This window comes from Panthera pardus, unplaced genomic scaffold, assembly GCF_024362965.1.
Source record: "Panthera pardus isolate Hobbes unplaced genomic scaffold, ASM2436296v1 HiC_scaffold_16, whole genome shotgun sequence".
NCBI lineage: Eukaryota > Metazoa > Chordata > Mammalia > Carnivora > Felidae > Panthera > Panthera pardus.
Genome location: NW_026526721.1, coordinates 156,816,076 through 156,841,092, shown reverse-complemented (window position 1 = coordinate 156,841,092; position 25,017 = coordinate 156,816,076). Strand labels below are relative to the sequence as shown.

At 47.6% G+C, this 25,017-nt stretch overlaps 1 long non-coding RNA gene across 1 annotated transcript in view; it reads right to left on the bottom strand.

Annotated features, from left to right (window-relative positions):
• Positions 1 to 24,778, bottom strand: part of LOC128777357 (uncharacterized) — a 121,015-nt gene extending 96,237 nt beyond the window's left edge. Inside the window, exons 1-2 of the long non-coding RNA XR_008422661.1 lie at positions 24,500 to 24,778; positions 20,378 to 20,434 (exon numbers count right to left, since the gene is read on the bottom strand). This is a non-coding gene — a long non-coding RNA (uncharacterized LOC128777357). The remainder of the gene's footprint in view (positions 1 to 20,377; positions 20,435 to 24,499) is intronic.
• Positions 24,779 to 25,017: the final 239 nt, after the last annotated feature.

Here is a 25,017-nt window from a genome sequence, read left to right as displayed (position 1 = left end):
TACTTTTCAGTAGACAATAAAATCTATTATTACTTTTCAGTAGACAATAAAAGGCATTTCAAAAATTTTCACAGTAAACACGTGAAATAAAAACGACATATTGTCTGGTAAGCGTCCTGTCTTACTTTTGCTTAACCATTCCAGTACGAGTAAGATACCACCGGGAAAGGCTTATTTCAGAACTGAAGCAAAAGAAAAGCTTTGGGGCCCCTTTCTGTGCCGGTTACTTATGAGTTATTGATCTGGGGGGGGGGGTTCTCTCTCGTTCTTTCTCACAGAGGCAGGCGCTTCTGTATTCTCACCCCAGTGGCTGTCGTTTCTACCCGTGGATTAAACCATATACGTACATACACGTAGCATGTTCATCTATTTATATATAAGTTGGCAGCGCATTTTTAAAAAGTAAAAGAGGCATTTCAGATAGAATAGACAAGCGTGCAGAAAATATAAGCCCCAAACGAATGTTACTGTACTTTATTCATTCATTCTTACGTGGCTCCTTCACCCTCCAGTATGAGAAATGCACACTTTTTTCCTGAGTTTAAAATCAGAGAAATACTTTAAGTGGTGAAATTCCTATTGTTGTTAGATCAGCTCTTTCCATTAAAGAAATTTATTATGATTTAATCATTAACAATATAAACATCTTTTGTCAGAAGCATATTTTACATTGATTAGAACTGGCTGGGTTGAACAGGCTTTTAGAGTACTGAATCTAAAAATAGGTCTATCATGATCTGTAAAGACATTTTTGTTAAGTGTTCACTGGCCTAAAAATATCTTTTAAAAACAATTTAGCTAATTTGGCTGAGGGGTTCATATGGACATATCGACCCACAGGCTGTGATTTCCTGTTTGACAGAAAAACCTACCAAATTAGTAACACAATCCAGGTCAAGTTTATAAGCATAGCAGAGCGCCTGAAAAATGTAAGCGTGGCTGCGGATTTCTTTTTAACAATGGGATGTGTATGGATGGATGCGTAGAGGGGTGGGAGCACGGGAAGATGAGAAGCCAAGTTGAGAATAAAATAAGGATACAGAAAATACAGTGGCAGTGATGTCTCCCTTTCCGCTGCAGCATCCTTTGTAGCGAAAGGCGAAAGGCGACGTTCCCGTTCATGTGCCTTGGCAGGAACGTGCCACTGACAGTCTCACAGAAGTAGCCTCAATCCCAGAATTATCCCAAAACTGAAGAAACACAGCACCCTGTGCAATCTTTACGACACACCCAGAAGTAGTTACTTGTCAAGCGCTGGCCTCTACAAAACGACTGTGTGCCAGCATTTAACGCAGTGACTCCTCTGGGGGGGGGGGGGGGAGCCACTCCTGACTAGCTTTCCACAAAACAATAAAGTCTGTGGTCACTAGGTAGAGGTGGGGGGTGGGGTGGGGGGGCCCGGGGGGCGGTGCCACGACCACCTTTGTCTCCCAACCCTCGCAGTGAACGTGCCTGGGAAGTGCAGCCGGCTCCATGAATCCAGGATTGCCTAATGACTAAAATAAAACGCACTTTACACATAAATCAATAAATCAGCCTGCAGTGGCAAGACGGGCAGCCGCTCACTAGACAGAATGAATATGCATAAGCGCCACCTCCTAGGAGAGCTTCTGCGCCTGGGCGCGATCGCAGACTCAGCCAGGGTGACCCGTGAGAAACGGCGCGCGATTCACCGCGCCAGAGGTCGGGGAGGGGGCGCTCGGCCCGCGGGAGCTCGGGCGACAGGGAGGACGCCCCCTCACCTGGAGGCAGGGGAGGCGCGGGCGGGCAGGGTCCGCGCGCGGCCAGGCGCGCAGGGGCGCCGCCGGCCGAGCCCGGGGGACCGCGCGGCCCGGCCCGCCCGGCGCTACTTACCCCGGCCGCGGCATTAACAGACGCTAATGGCTCCGTTAGGTCGAGGAGAAGCCTTTTGGCTTTTTGTCCTATGGAAATTCCAAGTTTAAAAAAAAATCCCGAAGCAGCAGTGGGCTCCCTGGTGCAGTGGATGCGAGTTCACACTCCGCCCCCAGCCGCCTCCACACTCCGCGCCAGCCCCCAACTTGCTGCAGCAGGGGCCAAAAATCAATCCGGAGCCGGGAATGAGCCGGCGCGCAGGCAGACAAAGGCTTCACCCGGGGCAGGGCCGGAGTCTGGCTTTGCTCTGAAAGCCGTAACCGGCAATGGCATTACAGGAAGGGGTCCTACACGTCGTTTTCCTCCAGAGGACTGCTTTCTGACACCTGACAGTCCTGAAGTCCTGACGATCCCCAATCCCCTTTGTGCACGACCAGGAAACACCTGACACACCCACCCTACTGGGGTCCAGTCCCAAGACCTTCCCCAGTCTTGCCACAGGACAAGCCCTCAAAAGCCCCTTGGATCGGGGGTGGGAGGAAGGGAGGGAGGGAAGGAAGGAAAGGAGGGATTACATTTCATCCATTCAGAGATGCCGTGGTTCATAGCAGTCAACTCCTGATATTTTGAATTCCAAGACAAACTGTTTTTACTAAATGGGCAGAAAATTAAAAAAAAAAAAAAATTTAAGTCTCGGGTCTGGAGACTTGGTGTGAATGCACCTTAGCAGAGGAAAAACCCAGTGCTGTTATAGTGCCCTTTGGCTGGCTTACTGAAACCTTCGACGGGCCAGGCCATCTTGACTGGTCACACACAAACACCCAGCAAGGCCTGCCACCTTGCCGACGGAAGCTACCCATATCACAAATTCAGCTGGTTTTGTCTGGAAAGGTACGTAGTTCAACTCTATTAAGAATGCACTGATTTTGAAATCTGCAATACATCAATCTGTGGAGGTGGGCCCTGAGTGGGGGAATAGGTGACTTCCAACTCTCTTGATACTCAGGATATTCCGCATCTGGGGGGAGCCGGGAGCCCCTAAACTGACAACGTGTCTTCAACGCGCCTTCCAGTTCTTGGTCCAGAAACTGTTTACGGGAACTCCGCAGTTGACATAGCAGGCTATACATGCCTGTTGTGAATTTTCACTAGTTTAATTAAGCTACCTGTTTCTATTTCTTAGTACTCATAAAAGAAATAAAACCCCATTAGTACAATCACTATTTTTCAATAAATCAGATTGGCCTTCTTACCATGATTCTCAAAGAACAAGAATTAACAGTACAATAATTACAGTGTTGCAACAAGTCACAAGAGGGGAGGAAAATGGGAATTTCACTAGAACTTGAGAATCATTTTTTCCAGTTCCTAACTCTTGTTCTTCTCCATCCATGGGGCACCACACAGAAGGACAGGACAAAATGTGATAAAGTTTCACAATATTGGATTATTTGTTGAGAGACACACATGCTTTGCAACAGCCCATGTTTCTTTTGTTAAGTTGGCCTTTAATGAGCAGCTGCAAAGTTCAACAACAAGCTATTAACCACTTCAGGGTCTGCTTTATGAGAAATGGGATCTGCCTGCACGACCCAGAGCCCTGCAAATTCCAGTAAACTAGGGGCAATACGGTTTTAAAAATAAATCAATATGCCGAAGTAATTGCACGCAGCATGCACGTCCTCGTAGGTAAGGATGTTGGGGAGAGGAAGGTGCTCTGAAAGTTACCTTCTTATGGGCAGATAAAGGGCTGCAGCTCTTTTCTTGGTTTCGCCAAAAGAATGAAAAATGTCATTAATTCTTTCAAGACAAATGCAAGCAACTGGCTTTGTTGCCTTTTCTCCCTCCCTCCCTCCCTCCCCTCTCTGTACAGCTTTAGAGAAAGGCTGCCCTAAGATTGTAGCAGTGATGGAATCACAGGGTCTGCCTACATTAGCAGAATTGCAGACAGCACTAGGGTGATGTCTTCGCTCTCCAGCTCTCTAATTATTTACCCAGATCAAGCCTGACTGCTGGAAAATCAGCTCTCCCCAGGAGGTAACCGAGCTGAAAGGTTCTTTTCACTAAGAAATGATGGGCTGGTGGCTGGCATCCAGCCTACAGGCCAGTGTGCCCTTGTGGGCAGTGTCACAAAATAAATACCCAGCCCCACACCATTTCCCTCACTCATCCCCAGGAAAGTACTGGTCAGTTTAAGAAAATTAGGTAAGAGGAGCATATTCGTGGTGCCGAAACTCACAAAGATTGAGCCCCTAGAAGACACTGTTCTAAAAATGAATTTTGTGAAATGAGGAGAGAGGGCATGCTGAGGTTGTTTAGTATTTTATGGCTGGAGCGTCCATTCAAAGTCCCTACATGCAGACAAAGCAGATTGCTGCATTGTTTCCACTTACGGGTGCTGTTTTCTCTTGCAGGTCTGAAAACAGAAAATGTTCAGGCAACATTTATGTTCTAATTTGCTCGGGCTCTTACAAAAACAGAAAGCCAACTAGCACTCTGTCAGCTCATGTGCTGCTCCAAAGCTTTGGGTCACTCCCTTGACTCCCCAGAATAAGAGGGAAAAAAAATCAATTTAAATCAATCAATATCATTTCTATTTGTCTATTTCCAAAAGCTTTGTTACAAGTAACACTTAATTTTAATGCTTTCCGCTTTCTTATTTGCTTTCCTAGGACTACAAAACTATTGTCACACACACCAAATTTTTAATTTATCAGGCCCACGATGGGACGAATCACCTTCAGATTCCTTTATGTTTCACCACTCACAGACGAACATGGCTGCCAGTGAGGCTCTGTCGTGAACATGAACGTGTGGGCCTGGCACACACATCCCCACTGCTCATTTACCTACACCCTTCCGAAGGCACAATGACAGGGCTCATCCAACAAACATACAATAGCTTTGGGGAGACAATGTATGTGTTTTGATTGGCATTTCAAATTTATACTGTGTTTATTCTAACATTAAAATCCATTTGTATTCTCCACATACACAGCCATCTCTTAATAGTACATTTGAGGATTCTTTTTCCTGCTTCCCGGTCAAGACTGGAATTCAAAATCTGCTGTGGTTGATTAGCTTGCTGATTTTCAAAAACTAATTTCTCTTTTCAAAAATCACTCTTTTTTGGGAAACTGACATTCCAATTTGAGCTTGAGAAGCGGTGGAAATTTATTCCTGCATCGAACACCTAACCAAACTATGGCTGATCCTTCAACAACGTGGCAGTTAGGGGCCCCGACCCCTGCATAGTCCAAAATACCCCTATAACGGTTAACTCCCCTGAAAATTAACTACTAGTAGCCCACTATTAACTGGAAATCTTATCAATAACATAAACAGTCGATTAACACATATTTTGTATTTTATATGTATCATATACTGTTTTCCTACAATAATACCTTTTCTAATTTCTCCAGTATTCCTAAGCTAGGCAGTTCATCTGTGGGTTTTTTTCAAATTGTTGTAAATCTCCAAAAAAAAATGTTCCCATGTATTTATTGGAAAAAACAAAATCTGCGTCTAAGCCAACCCGTGCAGTTCAAGCCCATGCTGTTCAAGGGTCAATTATACTTCCTTTCAGTTAGGATCTGTAACACATTCATCAAATTTCTGTAATGAAAAATTTGCATCCATACTGCAGCATCTGTGTTTAAGAGAAGAGACCCAATGAATTCATTATTTAGAAAGGAACTAATCTGGGTAGGTTAAAAGCCTATCTCGAGCTTCTTCTTAGACATCATGGAAATACCTGAACTATTCCACAGAACTAAGTATTATAGAAGAATTAATAGAATTTTGAGGAGGGTATAAATTAATATATATAATATAAACTAGGAGAGACAACGAGGCCATCCCTTTCCAGTATAGAAAAAAATCACTGCCCAAATGTCCTGTGACGCCATTGAAAATAGGAGGAAAGAAACATGATCACACCTCATGTGAACAAACTGTTTTATAAGAAAAAAGGGTAATCTACGTTAAATTATTCTTCATTTAGAGAACACATACTGATTATAAACAATTTCCTCTCTGGCATTGAAAAAAAAATTTTAACTGGAATGTCAAGCAATTTCCCCCCAATTCTAAAGGAAATAACCTCACTGTTCTCAGAGACGTCACACAGACTACAGGTTACTGTGTTCAATTTAGAATTTTTTATCTTCTACAGAAAAATGTTTATTGTAGTGATTAGAGTTTTTCGGGTTTTGCTGTTTGTGTGTGTGTGTGTGTGTGTGTGTGTGTGTGTGTGTGTTTCAAAAACCTCTTAGGATGTTGAGGACTTTTGTACTGCTCACAGGATTTGCCACTGTGTAACCATGTTGCACTTTTTGTCCCAACTGCATCGGGCTCTACTCAGACCAAATCATTGCTTTGTTCACCTGATTACGAGACAAACTCCATTTTCCTTCCTGGGGCTTGTTAGCGGTACCTGAGCCTGAGTTCCCATCTTTAGTTTTTACCCAACAGCGCCAGGTATGAAGCTATTGGAGCATTGGTCCATATCCCTAAAACAAACGGACGGAGGCACGACCGCCCCAGCCCAGAGAAGACCCGGCGGACTTGCCTGACGGCCAACGTATGCCGGGATCAAGAGCCAGGAGAGTTGACTGCGTGTCACCAGGGGCATCCGAGAAGAGTGTGGATCACTCGGGACAGCTCCTCTTACCACCAACGCTCTGTGCTTTCCTCCCGTCCAGGTTCCCTTGGGGTCCTTTCCTGGCCTTGGCACTAAGCGTGTTTGGCTATGTGCAAGACTCCTGCTCTCGTGGAGGTGGTCCAATTGGACCACAAGCGCTTTGTGAATCACTCAGGAGGAATCACGAGACAGCAATTATAAAAACCAACACTACCCTATACTGTTACAGGGTCAGAGTGGCTCCATTAAAGTATCAGTGTTTGGAAGGAAACTACGGTAGACCCAGATGTGGTTTGCATTCACATAAACTTGGCATTTGCAGCACTGCAACACGCAATGACAAACTTTATTTCGCAGAAGAAGGAAAGTGACAGGAATGAGGTGACATGGCAGGCTAATGCCCCAGTCCAGGATTGTGGCTACTGACTTCAAGGTATTCTCCCTCAGGAATCTGGATCTCTGAATGTTTAGGTAATACGGGGATGGGACTGTCCTGTGGTTCCTTTTGGAAAGCGCGGCTGGGTACTTTGTAGGGCCTCTTTTGACTCCCTAATGTCTTTGAAACCTAATCCCCACCACCCTCACCCTAAAGGCCCTTATCACTCGCTCCCTGCTCCGGCTAGCACCGTCTACATGAGGGGTGCTGCAATTTGAGACTGAATTTGAGACTCGCTTACGTAAGAGCAGGTTAAGGGGTCCCTGTGTGCTGCACTCTACTTCTCGGGATTCCATCTGGGTGGAGAGCCTGGAGCTCGCATCTGTCTGACCAACACCAGCACCTAGAAGTGGGGCCTGCTCAAGAGTAAGGGCTGAGACCCGAAGGTGTGCCTGGCGTCCTCCACCAGGGAAAAGGTCAGGGACCACCACCAAGTGTTGTTGTTCTCGGAGTTCTTCAGTCTTTCCCTTTGGCCTGTGACTCTCCCGTGATCACACAGTCCTTCCATCACGGCCTGGTTACCAAACCCTATTTTAGCCATTTGTTGTCATCTGTTAAATGCCCGTCTCAAAACCCTCGGCGGCTGATGTAGACACAGGCGGGGCCATGCCCCTAGGGGGAGATTTGAGCCTGCTTTTCCACCCACCTCCACGGGTTTTCCTGACCCGGTCAGTGCTCCGTCTGGAGACTGGCAACACCTGACCTTATTGTCAGAGCTCAAGAGCTCCAGACAAGGTGGGTCCTTATGCCAGTTACAGACTGCTGAAACCAAGCAGCCCTTTCTTAGATCCAGACAGTTCCCAGATTCTTCGGGTAAAAACTGTCTACGTTCCTTAACAGACCATCATCATATCTGAACGTTCCTCACCGTGAGATCGCACGTTGGCTCTGACCTGGGGATAAAGTGCTTTGATTACATTAAGGCAGATGGGGTTTAAGCCCTTGCTTCTTGTGAGTAGCTTTGTTTAGCTCAGGCTTGGCTGACAGTCTAGGAGTGAAGGGGGAAGGATGGCACGTAGTTTCTCTGAGCCTCAATTTCCTTATCAGTTACCTGGGAAGTAGGTGACTAACCCCCCACAAAGTTTTGGTAGAGATGAGCTGAGATGATGTGTGAGAAAGACGGCACCAAAGATACTCAACAAATCTTCACTAATCCTCTCTAACTCACCCAGTATTTCATTCCCCAGGAGCTAGTTCATAGTCGCCACCTCTTTACTGGGGAGAGGAGAGCCGTCCTCCTATCCCCCAGGAGCACATGCACTAGCTTGGGAATCACTGCCCAGCAATCAGAGGCAGAAATGGCAGGCGGGCAGGGTGCAGGGGCTTCCTTCTCCACCTGCCTGCACCAGCCCAGTGACCTCATAAAGGTCCTGCCAGCTTCTTAGCAAGTGGGTTCCCGGACATTTCTGTCTTTAGATGTTCTCAGACTTCTCTCTTTGCCTGCCCCCAAGCAGTGAGTGTGAGGCCATGCTGGGGTACAGAAATGAGCAATCCAGACAGAGTCCTGCCCCTGTAGCCCTTACCAGCTAATGGGGGCCAAAGGAACAAAGCAGACCACCCCAAGTAAGAAGTGAAAGTGCAGAGTGTTAAGAAGAAATAGAGAGGAAGCTACAGCCCATGGCAGGGAGAGGGGAGTTAGAAGCATAATGGCACCAGATTCGTGTCTCTAAGGACCACTCCGGATGCTGTAAGGCCAGGGACAGGGAGCAGAGGCTGGAGGCAGGTAGACCAGATGCAGGTGGGTCAAATGGAGGCCAGGGTGGAGGCCCAAAGAGGTAGGCGGTGGTGACCTACCTTTGCTTTAGCCCTGACCGACCTTAGCCTTTGCTTGGGTGGTGACTCTGGAGGTGGGGTAGATGTGGGCACGAGGGAAATGGAGGCACCATGGATGACAACACAGTTGGGGCTTGAGCAGGACTGGGGCCAATCTTTGGCCTAATCCCAATCACCAAGAAGCAACAGCACATGGAGAGAAAGCAGGCGGAAGACCGCTCAGATCCTGCCTGGAACTCGGCACGGTCTAAATAAATTAAATAAGCAGTAAGTCACATAATCTCCCTGAATCCTGTAATGTGGCTGGCAAGGCCTCTTCTGATCTTAGCGGATGCCTCACTAGAGCTTCAGCCATTTCTGCCCGTATGAAACAGGAATTATTACTGGTGTTTGTTGGATGGCAACATCCCCAGCTATCATTCTGCACAGTCCTTTGCAGAAATGAGTCATTCTGTTACTAACACTAAGCACCTCCTGTATGCAAGGCACTTTCTCTAGGTGCCACACACACACATACTCATTGGTCCCAACAACCACCCTTTGAGGTAGTACCATTAGTTTACATATTTGGAGGCTGATGCACAGGGAGGGTAAGTAACTTGCTCAAAGGCACACAGCAACAAGCAAGTCGAATAGCCAAGATGTGAACCCAGGCCATGTGAATCCAAGCCTGTTGTGTGCTCTGTCACTTTTATGAACAGGTTCAGGTGCCCGGCCCTGTGTTGAGGGTTTTCATCCAGCCTCCTTTTCCCTCCGCCCCTGAAGCATCTGCCTTGATTTTGCTTCCTGCTAACATGGATCTCCTGGGGAATCAGGGATGACAGGTTCTGTGTACCACTGAGCACGAACCCATTCCCAAAACTCATAGCATTTCTCCAGCAAAGGTTTAGGTTGCCCTGAGACAGAACATTTGATTTGTATCTGGGATAAATATACATACATACATACACGGAGTGGACACTCCAGTGAAGCCAATATCCAGAATTGATAGCATATGGCTACACACTTTGCAGAGACAGAAATCTAATATTCAAACAAACAAACAAAAATAGTTCTGAAGGTCTTCGGAACGCTTCGACAAATGATCTGCAGAGGCACACATAAGTCACCGTGAAGAAAACTTTTTCTTCTAATAGAATAAAACTCTAAGAAAAAAAAGGTTGAAGAAATGACTCACTGATATGTATGGAGGCGAGGGAAAGCGGGCCCTGGGGAGCCACATGGATGGATTACAGAGGCCTCGAGGCTCAGCTGCGAAGAGGAGGCTGGGAAATGAGGTCCCTGGAGCATGTCTGGGCTTCTGATTTGTTCCTTCTTTTTCGTCTTGCCGAGCTCACGACTCAAACACCTGGGGTAGGTGGTGAGCCGGTCTAGGAGCCTGGCCTGAGGAAACTCCGTGTCCAGGCCCCAGAGAACACGGCTGGCCTCCACCTTTTCCAGCTGCGTGACCCTGAGCCACTGGCTTGCCCTCTCGAAGCCAATTTCTTCATTTGCAAAATGGTAATCGGAACCTACTACACAGGTCGTTGTGAAAATGAAATAAAAATCTCCACATCAAGTGCTGAGGAACCGCTCCAAAGTTATAGTTATCAACGGAAGTAATACTAAATCATGGGGCTGAGGAGGCAAACAACTTCCTTGAGGCCCTAGGGGGTATTGCTCAGGGCCCAGGGGGCCAATTCAGGCCTAGCCCGGAGGGATGGAGAGCACATACCTGGGTATTTCTCATTCAAATGATGCCCTCAGAGCTTGAGCCCTCGCAGTGTATGATCCTGACCATCCCCGGCCCCTCAGGGCAGAGCACCTGCTGGGAGGCAGCCAGACTGGGGTGGGGGTGGGCGGAGGGGGGTTGGTGACCAGGGAAGTCTTCCCAGGCACTGCGGATCCTGCACACTGGAGGTATCTCCACCTCCGTCTCTGTCAAGACAACTCCTTCAGGCCAACCTATCTGTGAGAGAAGGTCAGAAGGAGTCTGTGGATGTCCTCACTAGTGGACAGAGCATTCCTGCTGACAAGCAGGGTGGGAAATACCGTCGTCCTTCCCACGAGGTTAGTTTCCAATACCGTGACCTTCAATCAGTGGCGAGCCCAAGCTTCTCTCAATCCACGGGAGCCCCAGAGAACAGCTCCCGCTGCACACACGAGCCGCCTGCCTGTCACTCCGCAGAGGGCTCTCGGCTGGGCCAGGCCCGCCCTGGGCCTGCTTCCGTGAGGCGGCTTCTGCCCAGCCCGCCCACTCCTGCCAGCGAGACCCTGCCTCTGCGTCAGCACGTACACTGTCACCCGCTCACAAATCCGATCAAATCTCCGCCGTTGGCCTGGCCACGGCGCTGCCTGGGGACAGTGGGCCCTCTCGGTGCGCTTTAAATCGAATGACCCAACAATTTTCTTCGAGCGATGATGTTTGACCACTCTCAAGTACAGTAACTCCTATAAATAAAGATATAAATGGTGCTAATCTGGAGACTTGGGCCATCCTGCACACAAAAGGACTTCTCTGTGTAGGCTTGTTGCGGATTGTCCTTTGTCAGTGGCTTAACTGTGAGCCAGAGACGGACAGCAGGGTGGAGAAGGTGCTGGCCTTGCTGGTGGGAGGCGCTCACGGAGGGGGGGGCCTCCCAGAGCCGTCCAGTCCACTCGTTTCAGACCGCAGAGCCCACGGGGTGGCCAAGGGACGGGAAGGTGGCACGCCGCAGTCCAGAGCCCGGCGAGCTCCCGGCACTGAGTGGGGCTGTGGCAGGGGGGAGACCCGAGGAGGGCAAGGGAGACTGACCATGCTTCTTCCCGGAGGTTGCCAAAGGGCCTCCTGGCTGAGATTCAAGTTTGGACGGTTACAGCCGTCTTCAGGGCCACAATCCACGGGGACTTTGCAGCCCTCTCCCTCTGGGATCAGTTCTCCTTGCCCACATAAGGCTGTGGGTATGTCAGCCACTACCTACGGCAGGCGGAGGGAGCGCCCACATCAGCACTACCACCGACTCCAGGAAGCGCGGCAAAGGCTCTTCCCCCGCACTAGGCAGCCCGGCTAGGCCAGGAGACAATGACACGGCTGAGGGGGACCTTGCCCCATCCCAGCCAGCCCAGCCTCAGTGAGGCAGCACCAAGATGGGCAAATTCAAAGACAGAGGTGGAATGAGGACAGCGGAGGGTCGCCCTGGCGGGGATTTCCTGCCTCCCAAAGACGGAACCCAGAAGGTGAGCAGGCAAGGCAGGCACTCACCTCTGCCTCTCCCACCTGCTCCCCTACCCCACACCAGCACAGCCCACACCCCTGCATTTCCATCCCACACCCTGCCCCCTCACACTCACATCTTCTCCCTCCTCCCCCTCAGAAGACTGGAAACTTCTCCAACTTCCCCGGGTGGGTGAGGCCTCTCCGTACCCTGGATCAGCTCCCTCCCACAGCTTGCCCTCCCCTGTGGGGAATGGGGGGCAGAGCATACACCATACACTTGTCTGGAGGAGGGAGGAGGGGCCCGGCTGCCCCCACATTCTCTGAGGGACCTCCAGGACAGGAGGACTAAAGGGGCAGCCCCAGAAGGGGCCTTCCTGGGCATGGCCAGGAGTTGCACAAAACAGAGGCGCTGTGCCCACTGGACCACACTTCACAACTTGTCCCGGCAGGTCGGCTAAGCTGCAGACTGGGGGACGGCACGCAAAGGGCAAGAGCAAGAGGGTTACTGCCATTCTCCCCAGTACAAATACTTGCCAGCCAAGTTTCAAAATTCTTGTTCCTCCAAAGGAAGGGGTGGAGGAATTTCCAAAAGTGCCACCAAAGCGCTGGGCAGCTGCTCTGAGAAGGCAGGTATGGGTGAGCAGCTTGACGGGAGGGAGGGAAGGAGGAGGTAACAGCAAGAAGGAACAGAGTTCACCGGGGGGAAAACAGTGCATGCGTGTGAACACGTGTGCATGGGCTTGCGAGCGCTGTGGGCGTGTTTGTGTGCGTGTGCGCGCATGTGCCTGCGCGTGCTTTCGAGCATGTGTGTGCGTGTGCGTGTGCGTGTGTGCGGGGCAGATGCAGTGACAGGAGCAGAAGCTGCAGGCTGGCAGGCCCAAGATGAACGCCCAGCACATCCACTCAGGGGAAAAAGCAAAAGCCTGGGTCACTGCCAAGAGCATCCAGTCAAGGGCACCAGAAGGTGATGCCACAGGCACCTCGGTAGGGCTGTGTGATGCAGACAGAGCCTTTGCAAGGCCCTGTCCTGGGAGCCGAGGGGCAGGGCGGAGAGCCTGCAGGAGGGAGCTGGGGGTGGCAGGGGGCCCTAGAGGCACTCAGCTAGGAGCAGGGGGCAGATGAGGAAAGAGAGCCGAGGACCAGAGGTGTAGGAGAAAACGGGGGGGGGGGGGGGGGGGGGGGGGGGGCCTTGGGAACAAGGGGTGTGGCCACAGGCATCGAGGGAAGCTTGCGGGCACTCCTTGAAGCAGGCATTGAGGGAGATTATTAGGACAAACGCAGAAGAGTGGGCAAGTACAGGGGCTGCGGGGCGGGGAGCCCCGCGTGCAGCTTGTGGGGGGGGGCAGGGTCCCTGAAAGCAAGGTGGGACAGATGGGACCGGTCCTGTCCTCACAAGGAGCCCCTCTGCAAGCCCACAAGGATGACTGGAGAGAAGAGCAGAGCCAATTCAAGGAGCCAGAGACCAACAGGGCATTTCCAGTCAGCCTAGACGAGAATCAGTGTAGGCCTGAATGAGGTCAGCATCAGAACGGCCAGACACAGGGCACTGCAGGGGACCGTGGCAGGAGTGGAGACGGCAGGGCTTCGGAACCACGCTGCACCATGGGAGGAGGGGCTGCGGAGGTTCCTGGGGTGCAATTCCACATTCCTGGGGGGCGGGTGGGAAGGGCCCAGGCTCACCTATACCTATGCCCAAGGACACACCCAGTAGAAGCTGGAAAACCACGTCTGGGTGGTCACTGCTGAGACACAGTCCTACGGCTCATCTGCTCGGTGGGCACCACAGAAGTAAGGAGCCTGTCATGGAGGCAGGACACGGGCCTAGGAGGGCCTGATTCACCACAGGTCCCCAACAAGTGAACGCAAGCTAAGGCGGGGGTGGGCATCCCAGACATAACTCTTCCCGATACAGCCAGATGCAAGTGGTGGCAGAGCCCCTGGGGGGACCTAAAAACTTGTTGGCGTCCAGGCCCCACCCCCCAGAGATTCCAGTTCAGTCTGGGGCACGACCCGGCATCAGCAGGTTTTGAGAACCCGCTAACCATGAAGACAGAGTGAAGAGAATTGAAAGCAATGTTCTAATTCTATGTTTTTGTGAAGAATCTCCTAGGTGATTGTGAAGTAATCACAATCTAATTTGGGGGATCTGGGGTCAAGCGGGAGATGGTGAGGTATAGGCCGTGAGCTTCCTGAGGACAGTGCTGCCTTATCCACCTGTGCCCACCGGGCTGTGTGTCCTTCCCCATGCAGATCAAAGCCTCCTATGCGTACTGGGCTGCATGGGGTCACCCTGGGCAGGCACAAAGGGGACAGTCACAGCTGCAAAGCATCCTTTACTCCCTTTCTTCCCCACACGTCTATCTGCAAAGTCTTAGGATGGCAGGAGCCAAAGACCCCAACGTCCGCCAGGAAGAAGTCCACCGGCCCAGTGATTCTTATGTACTGGAACAGGCTCTGAGACCATCACAGTCAATTCCGTCTGAAGACCCTCTACACCTATGGAAGAGGCAGTAGCTGCTCTTAGCAAGAGGCCTGTGTCTGTGGGACGAATGCGTTGTCACAACTTCTCAATTGGTCTTGGCTTGACTGAAGGGTCTGTGCTTCCTTGTTAAGCACATTTCAGGTAAATTCTTTCAGACACAAGGGTGCACGTGTAAATCAGTTGGTGAAGCCCTAACCATGTGCAACAGGGTGTGGTGACCACAAAGAAGCGGTAGAAGGACCTTCTGGAAGGGCAAATCCAGCCCTTTGTCCCCAAACCCGTTCTTCCGAAGCCAGCATTCTCTGAGGGCACCTCGGATGGACGCGCAGAGCCAAACAAATGAGCCAGGACCCCGAGAGGCTCTGGGGTAACAGAGACCGCCCAGTCGGGGACTGGGTCTCAGAGCAACAACAATAGTCAAGCTCACGTAAGCAAAGAACAGAACTGTGGTCGCCAGGGGCTGGAGGAGGGGGGAGGGAGAGTTGCTAATCAACGGGTATGAAATTTCAGTTATGCAAGATGAAGACATTCGAGAGACGTGCTGCACAACGTTGCGCCTATACATGACGATACCGTGCTGCACACTTAAAAGCCTGTTTTTAGGAGGCCTCATTCTAAGTGTTCCTACCACAGTAAAATAAGAAAACAACCAAAGAAGGGTGGTGACACGACCATGCACCGTGTCCTGACTGAAAGCATGCAGTTCTATTTAAAAACGTAAGAACCAGAAGGCAAGAGAAGCACCTGATCTGCAAGGTGGCTGTGCAGGGGCCACCACGTCGAGCGAACACCGCGGTCGGTGCCCACCCGCCTCCAGCTTCCGCAGCCCGCACTGCCCTCAGCTCACGTCGTCCACGAAGGAGACTTCGTGGCAAACGGGCCTCCTCCCCCCGGTGCTCTGAGGCAATGCCGTCCACCATGTCGTCACTGGCTGCCTGTGGCTTTTTCAACTTTAATCGCAATTAAAATTAAATACGACTTCGGGAATGGAGTTCTTCGGTCACGCTAGCCACATCTCGAGGGCACGGAGGCTCATGTGGCTCGTGGCTCCATACTGAACGCTGCAGATGCGGAGCATTTCCGTCACCACAGAAAGTTCCGCTGGACAACGCTGCTCAAGAAATAGGCTCTGTGAGGAGCCCAGTCAGCCTCATGTTTAGATCCAGAAAAATTAAGAATGTTTAGTCATCGTGGCCACCGCCAGCAGCATCCCTGCACTGTAACACAAGGAAAAAAAAAAAAAAAGAAGGAGACCTGGAATTGGGCCAGTTTTCCTACATTTACTAACATCTCCAAAGAAACAGAAGTTGTCATCTCTATAAATGTTCACCTTGTGCTGTTTTGCTTTTTATTTTACTGTCAATTTAAATCCTTGCCTAGCGAGTATGTGTCTGCCTGCTTTTCACCAGAATCCCAGATCCACAAACACCTGGCTAAGTCACATCTCCTAAAGCATGTTCATGAAGGCTCTGACTTAGGATTTTATCTAGGCTGAAAACTCATGCTCCCCCAAATTATTTCCAGAGATTAAAGGAGAGTGGAAGAGCCTAACAATGTGGGTCTATAGGTTTCCTATTTTAAAGTCTTGTCTTGAATGCTTCTCTTTTATTTTAACAAGAAGGGAGAAAAACGATTTTGAAGAACTCATGGGAAAACAGAGATATTTGCAGGGGTCTGCAAAAGAGCACAGCAACAAAATGAAGATGCTGAAGAGGGTCTGGCTACCCCGCAGGAGAATAACATTGGCTAGGACACTGTGGTTTCAAATTCTCGATTTAGGGACAGAATTCATAGACTGGGTCCTCCGTCTGCTTGCACGAGACAAAATCAAGTCCATCAGACAATGGGTTTGGCATTGTCGGTGTGACCAAAGCGTGGTCATAAGGGGGCCAAGGCCCACAGCAAGATGAAGAGATTTAAGCTGTAAGTAGGACTAACTGGTTTCACTTGATTTATTTTTTAGACTGAGACTGTAAGCCCCCATCCCCAACACACACACACACACACACACCAAAACAAAACAACCCAAAACTCCTACCACGCCTCACTTTTTCACCAAATTCCTACACAGCCATGGTGGGTCTGCCTATCAATAAGAAAATAAATGTTTACACAGCATGTATCTCAAACAAAAACTATGCTGAGGAAACAGTAAAGCCTATTTAATGTTACAGGACATTTGGTTATGTCTACTTCTCAGTACTAGGTTTTGAATTAAACTGGAATGTGGCATATGAACTTAACTGTTAATAAATATAACAATATGCTTACAGGAAGTGTATTATATATACTCCTACAACGTACCTATATTATTTATATATCAGTAAGTGTACAAAAGTCATTGGCTGACTATGACCCCAAGCTAATCCCCACTTACATGGGGAATATGGATTCTGAAGAGGCACATGGGGGGTTAATAAAGGTTTCCTCTGTGTCGCAGTGTTTCCTAGTGAAAGTAACTTATATAAGCTTGGAAGTTACATACCCTAAGCAAATTGCCTGTGGATTTTCCATTAGCATGAGCAAATAAACTTTTTATTAAATGTAAACCTAGATCTATTAAAAGTAGTATATAGCAAACGACTTCATTGATAATTGAATTAGTAGATCGTAATTTTTCTTTATTTTATCTGAATGTGTTTTTTATTAAAGTAAAAAAAAACGCCAATTTTCAAAAAGGAGATTACCCTTAATCCATCACATCAACCTCGTTATTCCTTACATCATTGTTGGAAGAAAAAGTAGTCCCACTGCTATTCTTTAAAGGAATGTTAACATTATGCTGCATCTAATAGAAAAGAGCTTGGACTCTGGTGTCTGAAAATGCAGCAGTTACAAGAAAAAAATACAGGAGTTTCAGTCACTTCCAAATCTCCATTTAGCAGATATGAAAATCAAACCTCAGAAATCATAGTACATTTCTGAGAACCAGCTGCAAATGCAACTCTGCTTTTGAAATTTATAGTGAATAAAGATTCTTTTAAAACAAGTCAAAAGCTTTAGCAAAGAACCAGGTGAGTATCCTGAAGTTATTTTCAGTTCTACTGAAGAGATCTATATGCGCTTAAATTTGTTCGGTCCTTAAATATTCTCACAGTAGGATGTTAAGGACTGGGAAGAAAGCAGTCTATTAAAACTGGGTATTTATATTACCAAGCTGGGTGTTATATTACAAACACATAATCTTTCACATCTTTAAATCAGAAAATAGTTCATATAACTTCTACCTAATTCCTAATAATTTTTATCCCCTCATTTAATTAAAATAAATTAGTAAAACAATCCAAAACTTAAGACAACAGCAAGGCCTGTAAATGCAGTTTTCAGACTCAAATTTCTCCGGGAAACGTTTTCTTTCCAATTTTCTTTTCCCCGGATGTAATTTGGTGACATCCAATAAGTCCCAGTTTTGACATTTGCAGACATACATTTCTCTGTAGGTTAAAAGTAATGAAGTTTATGCAAATAGCTAATTCCCAAGTTTAAAGTTCTCATATAACCTCACTTTTGCTAAAATCTCAACAGCATAATTCCCCAAGCTTAAACTATCAAATTTGATTGCCTCTCTTTGTGCAAAAAAGCACATATGACAAATGGTTTCTAATTGTTACAAAACTATATACATACATAAGGGAATATATAGATAAAGGATTCTACTTATAAAAGATATTACCAAAATACGTAGCTCTCACGTAATCATTTACTGTTAAGCCTCTGCAACTTGCTACGTCTCAGATAATCCCATTTTCTCGGCAAAATCTACATTCTCTCTTCTTGCAAATCAGAAATCTTAAACAATAAATCAAAAGCAATTTAATGAAGTAGATGAGACTAGGCAAAAGTTCTTGGAACCCTGCAGAACGAGAGTAGACACGATCGAGGCCTGATGTCATGTCTGTTATACCGTGATACACCCGCTCTTGGTGATAAGTCGACTTTTCTGGTTATCAGATACGACGTGAGATTTAAAGAGTGAAAATTCTGCCACAGTACACTTCCAAAATTCTTGAATACTGCCCAGGAACTGGAAGAGACATTTGTCTAGAGTATGATTTGATTTTTGCCATAAAAAAGCCAATTAAAACCTGATTAGCAAAGAGCCCATTGATTTCATTCACTTATAAGAGACAAAGAATTCCTAATGGAAGCTGGGTTGCACCCCACCCAGAGGGCTGAGAGAGTATAATGTATCCCACACTGTCCTGGGATAAAGAAGGATTACACTAATACTCCATGCTTCCTCTGGCCAGACTCTACACAGACAACCAGCAGTCAAGGAGTCAGCTCTGCGTCAACTACAGACAGTAACCCAAAATATCACTTCCCCAGACATACCTACCATCATAATCACTGCTCTGTCGGGAAAACAGAGTTTAAGGAATTGCACATAAAACTTAATAAAACTGAGATATCTTTACTTATCATTTACTGGCAAATTTTAAAAGAAAAAAAAAGATGTAGCCTTCTTAACGCATGGGTACTTCACTGCTCAGTTGTTCTTAAAAATAATTTATGTAAAGCAGGCTTTTCTCTAAATATACTGTGCTCTCCCATATACACATTGAAAATGGTATTTGCATACAGTGAGTATATGCACTGATACACACATGGTAAAAACTTAAAAAATATGGACTGCATAAATCAGTAGCTGATTTTAAATATACATCAACTTAAACAGATTTGTTTGCAATTTCTGAATTCCTCAGGTAGAAAAGATCTTTCTTGCTGGCTGTGGTTCTAGATGTTTATACTCTACAGAATGTGCAAAAATGCTTCCCCATACAAACAAAGAAAGAAAGGTTTCGAGATCTTGGTATTCTAGCCTTGCATTTGCTATTAAATATCTATCCGATGAATGTGAGGGAGAGCAGCGCAATCAGTCTGTCATGCTACAGTAAACACGATATTTTGTGCGCTGCCCAAGACATTTTTTCTCATGAATATAAGTTGGCTGCCATTTATTATGAGATTTTTTCCCCGATTGACACCCCATTATGCATATTCAGTCAAGCTCAAACAAGATTTCAAGTGATCAATATACTGTTTGTGCTGAAAGTCTATTAGCAGCTCTAGCAATAAACTCTGCAGTGAAACAAAAATGAAGAGAGATTTAGTGAACTGAATTACATGGAAATCCATGTTCTGGGCAAGCGGGCAGAGATAGGAAGGCAGAAAAGCAAGGGGAAGCGAAGGTAGGGCAGACGTTTCTCTTAATAAACATCAGCTTTCTAGAGTCTGACCACCGATGAAATGCATCAAATGCCTAAGAATTTTTCAAAAAATACCTTAAATTACATGTTGAGGTCTCTAAAGAGGCAGGGAGGGGTCTAAACTAGCACTGAGTCCCTTTCCAAGAACACATAGCTCACTCTGTAAAGAGCTGGAAGGTACTTGGAAGAACCTGATATCCACAAAGTGGGGAGGGTGGACTGATCGGGGAAATCTGCAAAATCCTGCACAACCCAGTGTCTTTGTGTGAAACAACAATGGCTTCCTACAGATTTCGACACTTCCTGCTTTATGAATGAAGTACACCAGATCACTATAGTATGACCATACCAGCTGAGCTAAAGACACATCTTGGTTAATGTACATGGTAGGAAAGGGAGCTTCATAGCAGCCACAGGATTTCATCTGGCACAAAAGAACTCTGGTCCTGAGGCTAGATGTGCCTCCATACTGGAATCTGTCTGCTTGAGCCAGGAGAAGATTAGAATAGGCAGGGCCATCCAGAAAGATGTGGCATCTGGGGGAGTGTCAATCCAGCATCACCCAGACACCAAAGGTTCATATTCTATTACCAGAAAAATGGTGAGGTAAGCAGAGTAGAGAAGAATGCCACTCCATGGCTGTGATGGTGGCTGTATGTTACCTTGCTGCGCTGTGTGGTCTAAGTTAAGCATCCCTCCCCCAACCCAAGGGGGTGATATCTTACTTATGAGGCTGGAGTCTTGGGTCGAAGGAACAAAGAGACAAACTGTTCTGCATGGAGGTCCAGAATTATCGACATTTCATTATTTGGCTTGTTGAACTTACGTTTTGAACCACTCTCAGGCAGAAGAGCAGTCTCCATTCACCGTATCAAGGGAAGACCTGGGAAGACGAAAATATTTAGATCAATAGCAGTCTGGATAGTTTCCAAATTCCATAAGCAGCAAAGAAGATGTACAGGAATTTGACCAAAGGAGATGCATCCTGGACTACATCAGGACAAAGGCTATTTCTCGTGCTATTTTTAATTCTAAAACCTAGAGTATGAGTAACCTAAAAGAAGACACATTGTAAAAAATATACTTTACTTACAATATGAACTATTTTATTTGTTCACTGCCTCTTCTTGAGGGTCCTAAGTACGAAGATACCCAAGCAGAGAAGAATCAGAACCCAACATCCACCAGAAAATAAATCAAGAAAACCTTCCCCACCACTCCAAGTCTACTCAAAATAAACAAACTGAATAATCCTAAATAGCAATTCTAATCTGTGTCGGATGCATGCATGTGTGGCAAAATGTGCACACCAGAGTGTATTCTTTAATTTTGAGGAGACGTATGTACAAGTATGTAATGTCACATGATTTTAAAGCAGCAGTTTCCAAATGGTTTTTTAAAGGCGGCTTCCTAGTAACACTTAATCCAACCCTGTATTCGTGTACCCAAAAATACATAAATATATTAACTTTTAAATACATAAACCCACTGATATGACTAATATTACTAATCTTACAGCTCATTACAATAAGTAGATTAGCAAAGTGAGTTTTCTTCAATTTCCTTGCAAAATGCACATAACCTGACATCCTCAAATGGAAAAAGGTAGATTCCTGGAGGCCAACTCTAAAATAAGTCAGATATTGGATGCTCCTCTCCATCCTGCAAGGCTCTCTAGGGTCCTGAAAAAGCTCAGATGAAACACCATTTCCTACGGTAAAAAATGAAATTTGTTGGCAGGCTAAAGCAGCCCAGGTGTTTATTCAGCCAGCACATTCTCTTCACCGGGAGGTGGGTGTTCTGGAATGCTCCTCACACAATGCTGTGTACATATTTACTGTCAGAACTCAAGGAAGTACTGTTCTGGAACCTTCTCAATGCAATTAACTGTGCAAGTGGGCACAGCTAACTTCCACAAAATAATGACTGCAAATCTTAGGAAAAGACCCTCTTTGAAACCAGGCTGCCAGGGTACCGGTGTCTGAGCAAAGTTCCGGAGGCATCCTAGCAATTCGATTCTTGAGGCTGAAGCTGAAATCTATTCGGATTTCAAAATGACCCATAATCATAGGCAGTTTATCCGATTGTGTGTTCCTAGTAAAATCTCAGAGCCTTCTAGGTGCTAGGATTTGTAGGTGTGGTTTGTGGACTTTAAAGAGAAGACAGATAGTATGAGAAAGAATGAAAAAAGCAGAAGGTGGTTTTAGCAGCTTTCAACCTACATTGGTTCTCAACAGAACATAGAATTTTTCCCGAGTCTCACTTCAGTCTGGAATAACTGTTAAGATACTGCTAACTGGCCACCACTTCCAGACCTGGTAGTGCATTAATTCACTCTAGCCATCAGGGGAAACGTATCGTTTTCTCTTCTTAATCTATTTTATCTTAAAAAAATTAATGGTACCATGAAGTAGGCGCCCTTTTGAATTGTCAGTGTGTTTTTTAAAAAAGGAAAAAAAAAGGCACGGTGTCTCTCTTCGTCATGGTCAGATCTGCAGTAGACACTGCGGGTAAGCATGGCTATGATAATGATTTGTGAATTTATAAAGATTGCCTCCTTCTTCAGAGCAGCTCAAAACATTTTCTTTCCCACAGATCTGAAATAAGATTTGAAATCTCCTTGGCGAGTTGCAGAAATGGCCTTCCTCTGATCTGAGGTGACATGACTGGATTTGGATTGAAGGACCAAGCAGTAGAAGGTGAGCTCATTCACCTGTTCCTTGTTCCCATTATGCACGTCTGTTCTGAGAGGCCAGATGGTTGTCTATTCTGCAAGCAGGTTTATTGCCTGAAAATGAGCCCCCTCTTTCTAAAAAACTTACTTTTATAAATAAATTGTATTAAAAATACCAGAGCAAAAATAATTCTTTTTGGCTTTATCATGTGCTTCAATATTTGTGTTTCCATCATGTCTTTAAGCCCTGGGATCTTAACATTTGGAAGCAGCTCCCACTTCACATCCCTTTTCTATCAAAATCAACCTCTGAAAGTTAAATGGATATTTAACAGGCTGTCAAAGTGAAACAGAATGACACTGTGCCTTTCAAGACCTACCTATGGATTAAAGGCTGCCCTCCAAAATTTCAGTTAACATTTAAGTAAATGTAATATCCAAGCCTAGAAACTGCCTCTCCCTGCACCACTGCAATTGTCGAATTCCTTTCCCGGCCTTTCATGCAGATACTCAGAAACAGGGTGGGGCTCCCTAGTCTTGCAATGTTAAGGGAGTCTGCACTGCAAAGAAAACTCAGTTAATCGTTCATATTCCCATTTTTCTGTATCCTTCGCAAATACCTTTGACATGATCGTGTTTAGGAGTGCCACTCTTTCTCACGCTAAGATTTAGATTAAAATCTTTGTGTCAAACCAAATGTTCTGTGCACAAGCATGGATGACAGGTATGGAAATGAAGGTGACAAGTCCAGGGCTAGGGAAAAACCTCCCTGAAGAAGAGAAGAGGAGGTGAGCTTCTCTGTTTATGGAGGTCTCTGCTGGAGCTTTCTCTCTTTTATTTTTATTATTTGCGGGGAGGGGAGGGTTGCAGATGGAGTTCTTTTAGAGTTGCAAGTAAAACCCAACCCTGCTAAGCCATGCTGGTTCCCTTATGAGTCAGCAGGCCACTGGGCAGTTCAGACAGTACGGCCCAGAGTCACTGGACAAGAGCTGTCTTTGGACACACCCATTTTACTAATCCTGACTCTGATTTTTTAAAAAACCATCTTTATGTTACTTGGCGCCTGACCTCAGAACTTGCATCAAAAACTGTGCCCCCCGTCTCCACCAAGGAGGACTCAGGCTCCAATGTGGAAGCACTCGCCTTCAGCTCTGTTACTGATGAGCACAATTGGATTAGGGCTTGTTTCTTCCTCCATGGGCAACTCCTGTTTCTTTCTCTCTAGTCTGCATGTTATCAGCTTGACATTCCCTTCAGTGGCATATGACAAATCAAATTGGCCATCACTGCACTCATCAAAGGAGGATGTTTTCTATTTCCGAGGACTGTTTCCTCTACTCCTTTCACAATCCTGGACACACACACACACACACACACACACACACACACACACACGTCTTTTTTTTTTTTTTTTTTTTGAGGGGGGAGGGCGGTAAGAGATAATGAATGGATACAACTCACACTAAAGAATGAAAAGCAGCGGATACTCAAAGACAAGGGCACAGTCTCAAATGTGGTTTTAAATACCCAATTCCTACACCTTAAATTTAAAGCATTCATCCAGAAACACAGATGTTAGAAGCTTTGAAAAACTTTACCAAAAAATGAAGTCCATTGTTTTTCACGTCTTTTTGCATGATTCAGCACTTTTAACACTAATTTCTGCCAAGAAGTTAAAAGGTAAAAGGAATATATATTTTCTGGGGCCTTAAAATCTCACACACTCTTTATAAGCACCCCACTCCTGCTATTACAGGGGCATATCAGAAATCCGGGGTGTGTGTTTGGGGCGGGGGGAGTCTGTGGTTCGCTGCCTATTACCCACCCGGTGACCACCTCAGAGCAGCGCAATTTCCCTGTCGGGCATCTAAGTGGCTTTGGGGGATGGATGACCCGCCGCAGGGACTTCGCCCTGTCTCGGGCTCTCCTCCTCGCCAGGAGCCACACACGCACACACACACCCAGCACACACACGCACACTCGAACGCACCTGTCCAACCCCTGTCAGCTGCAGCTATACGCTCCCCCTGCTGTGTCTTTTCAACCTTTGTCAAGTATCTCAAGACCAGAATTTCCCGAAGCCCTTCCCCCAAATCCAGGCTTTCGCAGGAGACCCCAACCCACCGGGGCGGCAGGAGAAGGCCGAGACCGAGCGACCTCGGACTCGCTCCGCAAACTTAACCTGCGCGTCGCACGGCTCCGCGTCTGCACCCGAGGACCCGCAAGTGCCCCGCACTGTCCCCGCAGCATCCCACGCCCGCCCGGCACACTCACCTGCGGGTGGGAGAGCCGCGCGCCTCCGCGGTCCAGCCTCCCGTAGCGACCTCCGCCGGCGAGCCTCTGCACCGGGTGTCGGCAGCGCCCTTAGGGGTGGCGGGGGCCGCTGGCCGGTTCCCGGCAGGGCGGCGGGACGCCGGGCACCGGCGCGAGGAGCGCGCCCGGGCGGGTCCGCGCCGAGCCCGAGCGAGCGGGCGAGCGGGGCGGGAGGGGCCATTTGTAACCGAGCAGACGCTACCACCGCCCCTTACTCGCGGGGGGCGGGGGCGGGCGGTCAGGTGACGGCGGCCCACCCTCCGCCGCCAAGCCGGGTGGTTCCTGCCCAGGAGGAGCCCCCTGGCGCGCTCTGATTGGAACTCCCGCCGCAGTGGCGGGGGAGGGGGGCACGTGACAGCCCGGCCCGGCGGCCCGGCGCGCCCCGCCCCCGCTGGGCACCCCACCTTCCTCCTGGAAAAGCCGGGGGACACAGGGAAGGCGGGGGGGGGGGGGGGCTCGCGGGGTGCAGGAGAGCCGAG